Source organism: Apodemus sylvaticus, chromosome 6 (assembly GCF_947179515.1).
Source record: "Apodemus sylvaticus chromosome 6, mApoSyl1.1, whole genome shotgun sequence".
NCBI lineage: Eukaryota > Metazoa > Chordata > Mammalia > Rodentia > Muridae > Apodemus > Apodemus sylvaticus.
The window spans coordinates 127529289-127535288 of NC_067477.1; positions in this window are offsets into that span (position 1 = coordinate 127529289).

Genomic DNA, 6000 nt, shown 5'->3' on the forward strand with positions numbered 1-6000 from the left:
CTTAACTCATAGTTCTCTTGTCTAGATCTCCTGAGTACTGGCTTTATAGATGCACGCTACTATACCCAGCTTCCAAATGTTTTTAATTTGCATTTTACTTATCATCATCATTATCACCATCATCATCATCATCATCATCATTACTATGTTTAAATGCAGATATAAGTATGCCATGGTGTGTGTGTGTGTGTGTGTGGTCAGCTTTATAGAACTGGTTATCTCTGTTATCACATGGATTGCAGGGATTAAACTTAAGTCTTTGGACTTATGCAGTGTCAGAACACAGTCTAGGAATGGACTCCTGTGAGGAGAATTCTGAGAGTTTGTGAGAACATTGCAAGAAAACAAGTCTCGTGAGCTCGGCTCTTCAAAACACAGACTTGTTATCAGAATGTGTTTTCATGCTCCTCCCAGGAGTAGCAGATAGGAGTGAGCTTACTTCAGATTGTTCATTATGGCTTGCAGGTGTTAGTCAATTAAATGTTTAAACCGTTCTTTATATGCCTCTGTGGGAAAACATGCTTTTGTCGTGTGCTGCTTGTCTTTGTGATTATATACCTCTTGAACTCAAGAGAACTTTACCCATGTGACTGTTCTGACCCCCTCAGAGTATAAATTGGCTGAGGCCCTGAATAAAGTTGGCTGCTCATAAGATCTTAGTCTGCCTCATTTGTTGTCTCCATTCTCCCAGATCCAACCACGTTGGGAGTGGTGACAGTACATCCTAAGCCATCTCACTGGCCCTCCATCTACTGATGCTAAATTTAAAACAGTAACATTCCCTAATGCATTTAGATTTATTTATTTATAAGTTTCAAATATTAATACCATACTAAAATGCTCATAAGAAAAATGCCTAAATATATAACATCTTATTATGGGGCAGGAAGATAACTCAATGGGGAAAGCATTTGCTATGCAAGTATGAGGAACTGAGTTCAAATCTCTAGCCCCCAGGTAAAAATTCAAGGCAGAGAAGTGCACACCTATGATTCTCGCACTAGGGAGACAGAGAAAAAGTGGATCTCTGGGTTCTCTGCCCAGCTAGACTAGAAGAGTTTAGGTTTGGTAGAGACCTTGCTTTAAGACATGTGGAAAGCATGAGGAAGACCTCCTAGCACTGGCCTTTGGCCTCCACATGCACAAGAACATATACCCACATATACACCATACACACATATACACAAAGGAGCTAAAACAAAAAAGAGAGACAGCATCTTATAGGATAAGATAGCCAGATTTTTTATTTTTAAAATTCTTAATGAGAAAATACTTATTTTCTTATTATAACTCACCAGGCTTAAGAACCAAATCTTGACAAGTACTTACACTGAAGTCAGGAACAGCACAAGAGGGTACTGTCACTACTACTATTAAACAATGCCCTAGAGAAATTTGCCCTAATGAGCAAAACAACTAATGAAGTAGAGGACAACATTAAAGAGAGCATAATAAATACCATTCTTATACTGGTCAACTTATATATGTGGAAAACCTGGTGGATTAACTACAAAACTATTTTCAGCTGTGAAAGGATAATTAATAATGCATAGAAATAGTAACCATTACCAACAGACAGCAACCAATTAGAAGATAGCCTGGAGAATAAATGCCTCATTTTCCATAACCTAAACAAAATCAAATATCTCAGAATAAACATTAAGCCAGCAAAAACTGAAGGACCCCAAACACCTAGAAAGACACGCGACATTTTGATAAGCTAGACAGCGTTCTAAAATCACCAAATGCTCTTCATGTAGACTATGCACGGCCTGTGCTTTCTATACAAGGACTTACCAAAACTGTTTTTGTTTTATGTTCCAGGAGAAAATCTATCAAGAAGAATGGTAAAAACCACTGAAAAAGTCAAGTAGAGGAATGTGGTGAGCTACAGAGACTTAAAAAATAAAAGTGTAAAACTATAGTCCTCAAAGACACACAGTGAGTGGACAGATAAGTTGGTGAGATGGGATAAAAAGCCAGTCTCTGTACATATATATTCAAATGCCATGCTAGTTTAACATATGGTAAGAGTGCCATGTAAAGGAGTATTCAGAGTGAGGTCTTAGAGGGTTGGGGTTGGGTAGAAAATAGCTGGAACAAGCTATATCATTTTTAAGCAACTGATTGAGATCTTATATATTTAGAAAGAGTCAGGAGTACCTCACACTTCACCTAGCATCACAATGCTCCTAAGTCTACTGATGGACAGCAGTTGTGTCTTCCTAGACATATCCCAAGCACTCCGTCTGTTTCATGACACAGCAACAATGACCTGTTATGAGCCTGCACAAGACAGTAGCTGATCAACAGAGACAGCTGCCTATAGTAAATCTGAACACGGCGGCATAAAAATGCCAGCTAGGAAGAAGATCAAGACTTAAGAGAAATGAGGATGGGGATGAGGGGATGAAGAGAATAGCCTAGTTTGACACACTCACGGGAACCTTCTAGGTAGGGCTCGAACCGTGAACATACAGGAATGCCTGTGCTAGAGAATGATAGAGATCTCATTGCAAAGATGTTCTACGTATCATTGGAGAGGAACACATTAGCCTTGAAGGAGCTCAACACCAGGGGCCCACGGGCATGGTTCTACATGGTCTCCAGCAAGCCCTGGCATGTAGCACTGTGCCTAGTGCATCCAGCTCACCGGGTTTATGGAAGTACACTTTTCAAGCCCAGAAGGTGCCCAAGCAGTGAGCCTTGTGGTGTGACAGGCACTCACTTTAATCTACACTTTATTCCATAGGAGCCCCTGGTGACTGGACCTGGCAGACCCAGTAGTAGTTCCCATAGTTTTTGTCAATGAAAGTTAAGGCTGGGAGCCATAGATTGGTCAGCATCTTTGTGATGCCCTGTGTATGCACAGGTGGAGGAAGCAGCTTTGCCTGCAAGCCTTCTACTCCGCTTGCATTAATATTAGCAGTGATGAGAGACATAGAGCTAAACCAGAACAGGAAGCAGTGAGGATGTTCCTGGGTATAGAACTCACATCAAAGAAGCTCTGCTCTCCTGTGCTGGCATGTGGATTTTCAACCCCTCTGGGGGCTCAGAAGACTCTGTCGCAGGGGTGGCCTATAACACAGATATTTGCATCATTATTCATACCAGTAGAAAAATCACAGTTATGAAGTATCAGTAAAAAAAAAATTATGGTTGGCAGGGGAGGGTCTCCATGAGTAATTGTATTTAAGGGTTCCAGTGTTGGAACGGTCGAGAGCTACTGTATTAGCAGGTCTGGTATCACCACAGGAGACAAATTCTTAGGTTCCTGCTAGGGAAAATAGGGACAGGGCGAGCAGTACTGAGCTGGCAAACACAGGGTTCTCTGCTGAAGTCTGCTAAGATAAGCAGCCCAATGAGAACGTTACTGAACTGATGGGCTCCAGGACAAGCCTCTCTACGGGAGGCTGCTTGTCTATTTTGGGCATGGGGAGTAAGTAGGGTCAAGGGCACAGAACATAAGAACACACGTCTCCTTTATCACTAGATTCCATCAATCTAGAAATACAGGATTTTAGAAGAAGGCAGCATGGTATAAAAGAGAGAGGAACACAGCACACTGGAGCCTGATTCATATCCAGACCTTGCACATGATACCTGCATGAACTTGGATAAGAGGCTCTTAAGCTCTCTGAAAAGTGGGAATCCAAATCTTCACCATGGGAGAACTTGTTAAAGGGATAAATAGGTGTACATAACATAATGGGCACCTTGAAATGAGTGAGATCATCCCAGCATTTCTCCCAGGGGGACAGACATTTTTCGGATTCCCTATACCATACACAGACGCTCCCGCTTGCTTTCTATGTATGTCCACACCCCTGATTCCCAGCTAAAGTGACTCACATATAAGAATTTAGCAAAACACATTGACCGTTCCCCCAGATCCTACTTGTTTAATAGATGTCTTCAGAAACAGTCAGCCACGGGCTCACTGCCCAATGTCTCAGGGCTTGGTAACACCACAGGGCTCCGTGCAAGTCTCAGGAGAGGCACTCTCCGCTCAGTCCTCGCACACCAACACTCAACAGTGGGCTCACTGCCAGGGGTCTCAGAAGGGCTCGGTAACACTACAGGGCTCCGTGTAAGGCTCAGGAAAAGAGCTGTCAATCAACTCTCTCTCGCCGCTGCCCCAGGAAAGCGCTGCATACTCCTGGGCTGGTGAGTTGACGCCAGTTTTTGTCACAGAGTCTCAGAACAGTTCAGAATTCTTAGTGAACTGTTCTGAGACTGTGATTTAAAAAAAAAAAAAACTAGCTATGGGGAACTAGTAAAAAGCTCAAGGAAGGAACTCCCCAATGTACATTGTACACTCTGGCTATTTAAATCCCATGGCAATGATCCCATTGTCTAAATGATTAAAAACAAATTGAAGTTAGATAAGTCACGCTAACTGCCAGAGCTAGAGACCACCAGAGCCAAGAGGCATGAGCTGATAGTTTGGCATGAGCTGGTGAAAGAAAACAGTTGAGATGAGCGTGCAGTTCTCGGCAGAGTCTGTAGGCCTAACAGAATCTGTGGAACATAGCATTCTCTCTCTTTACTCACAGGCCTGACCCTCAGGACCTTCATCAGTACCCGCCTTCCCAATTTTCAACAACACTTAAGTCTCCTCATTTCTCCCTTTCCTTTCTCCCAGTCTTTGCCCATCTAGACTTCAGAAGCCTCCATTTTAACCCACAGAAATCTAAAGCCTGGACAGGGACTTTCCACTGGCCGGCCTCTGCCTTGGACATAGGAGACCGTGGAGGAGGCCCATCCAGGGTCTCCAAGACACAAGGGCTCCAGCCCAGAGCAGATTCTCTTCAGTGTGACTCTTTCTGTGTAGACACTTTGGCTTTGCTTTCCTTAGGGTGTTTTTGGGTTTTCCCAACAATCTAATAAGCTGAGTGTTACTGATTTAGTTATCTTTGTGCTCAGGGGAGAGGGCCAAAGCGAAACTTGATATCTGCTGTGGAGTGAGTTCTTTGCTGGGAAACTCTGTAATGTCTGCTATGTGGTTCACGGCTGGTTACCTCAGTCTGCATCCCAACCCTTGGAGTTGGCTGTGCCTTTTAGCAAGTACCTCAGCACCTTGTGTCCTTTTATCTTCTGAGGTAGTCTATAGCCAAATGGAAAACATAGCTCTTCGATCTTTATATTCAAAGCATCTGGAATAAAATTTGCCACCAGGGAATCAGAGTAGAAAGTTGGCTGATTATAAAAAGCAGGTATCACAAACATGAGCTTGGGACTTGTGGATGCCAGTGGTGGGGAGGAGCAGAGATGCTTTGGTCTTGTCAGACATGATCATAGGTTCCTTAACTGGGGATCGCAGTGTCATCTCTTGGCATCACAGAACAAGGATACCCTGAGAGGTTTTCCTCCACCTGTTCCTAGCTATTCCAGCCCAGCAGGTCTCACTGGACCCCAGCCAAACAAAGTGTGCTTGCACTCAAATTTGAGTTTGATGAATGACAAATAATTCTGAGCAACTCTTATAAGCAAATACTATGGAGCACTTTGTAGATGTCATTTTAATCCTTATTATTGCCCTATAGTGATAAACTCTCATTTTAGGATTGCCCTGTAAGAACTTAGTCATTGGAAATTGTCTTTATTTTACAAAGTGGAAACTTTACTGATTTCTGTGGTAATTTCTGTCACCTCCGATGTCTTTAGGTTTATTGTTGTTCCTTTCTGTAAGTAGAACTCTGTTATTTAATTTGGGTGTCTTTATTGTTTTCTAATGAATGCATCAAAGTTTGTAAATTTTTATTTGTTTTTAATATTTATTTATTTTAGGTCTAAATGTTTGCCTTTGTGTGCAGGAAGAATTCTGGAATTTTGATTTCTTTTAAAAACACAAAAATATTATGTTTTCCTTTTAATCCCAGGTGTGGAGACATGGGGCTGCTGTGTAGCAGCTGTGCTTGGCCTCGTGCTCCAGCGGGGGCATGATTTTGCCAGCTGCAGACAGTTTCTGCAATTGTGTGTTTGGAAGACTTTTCTGAG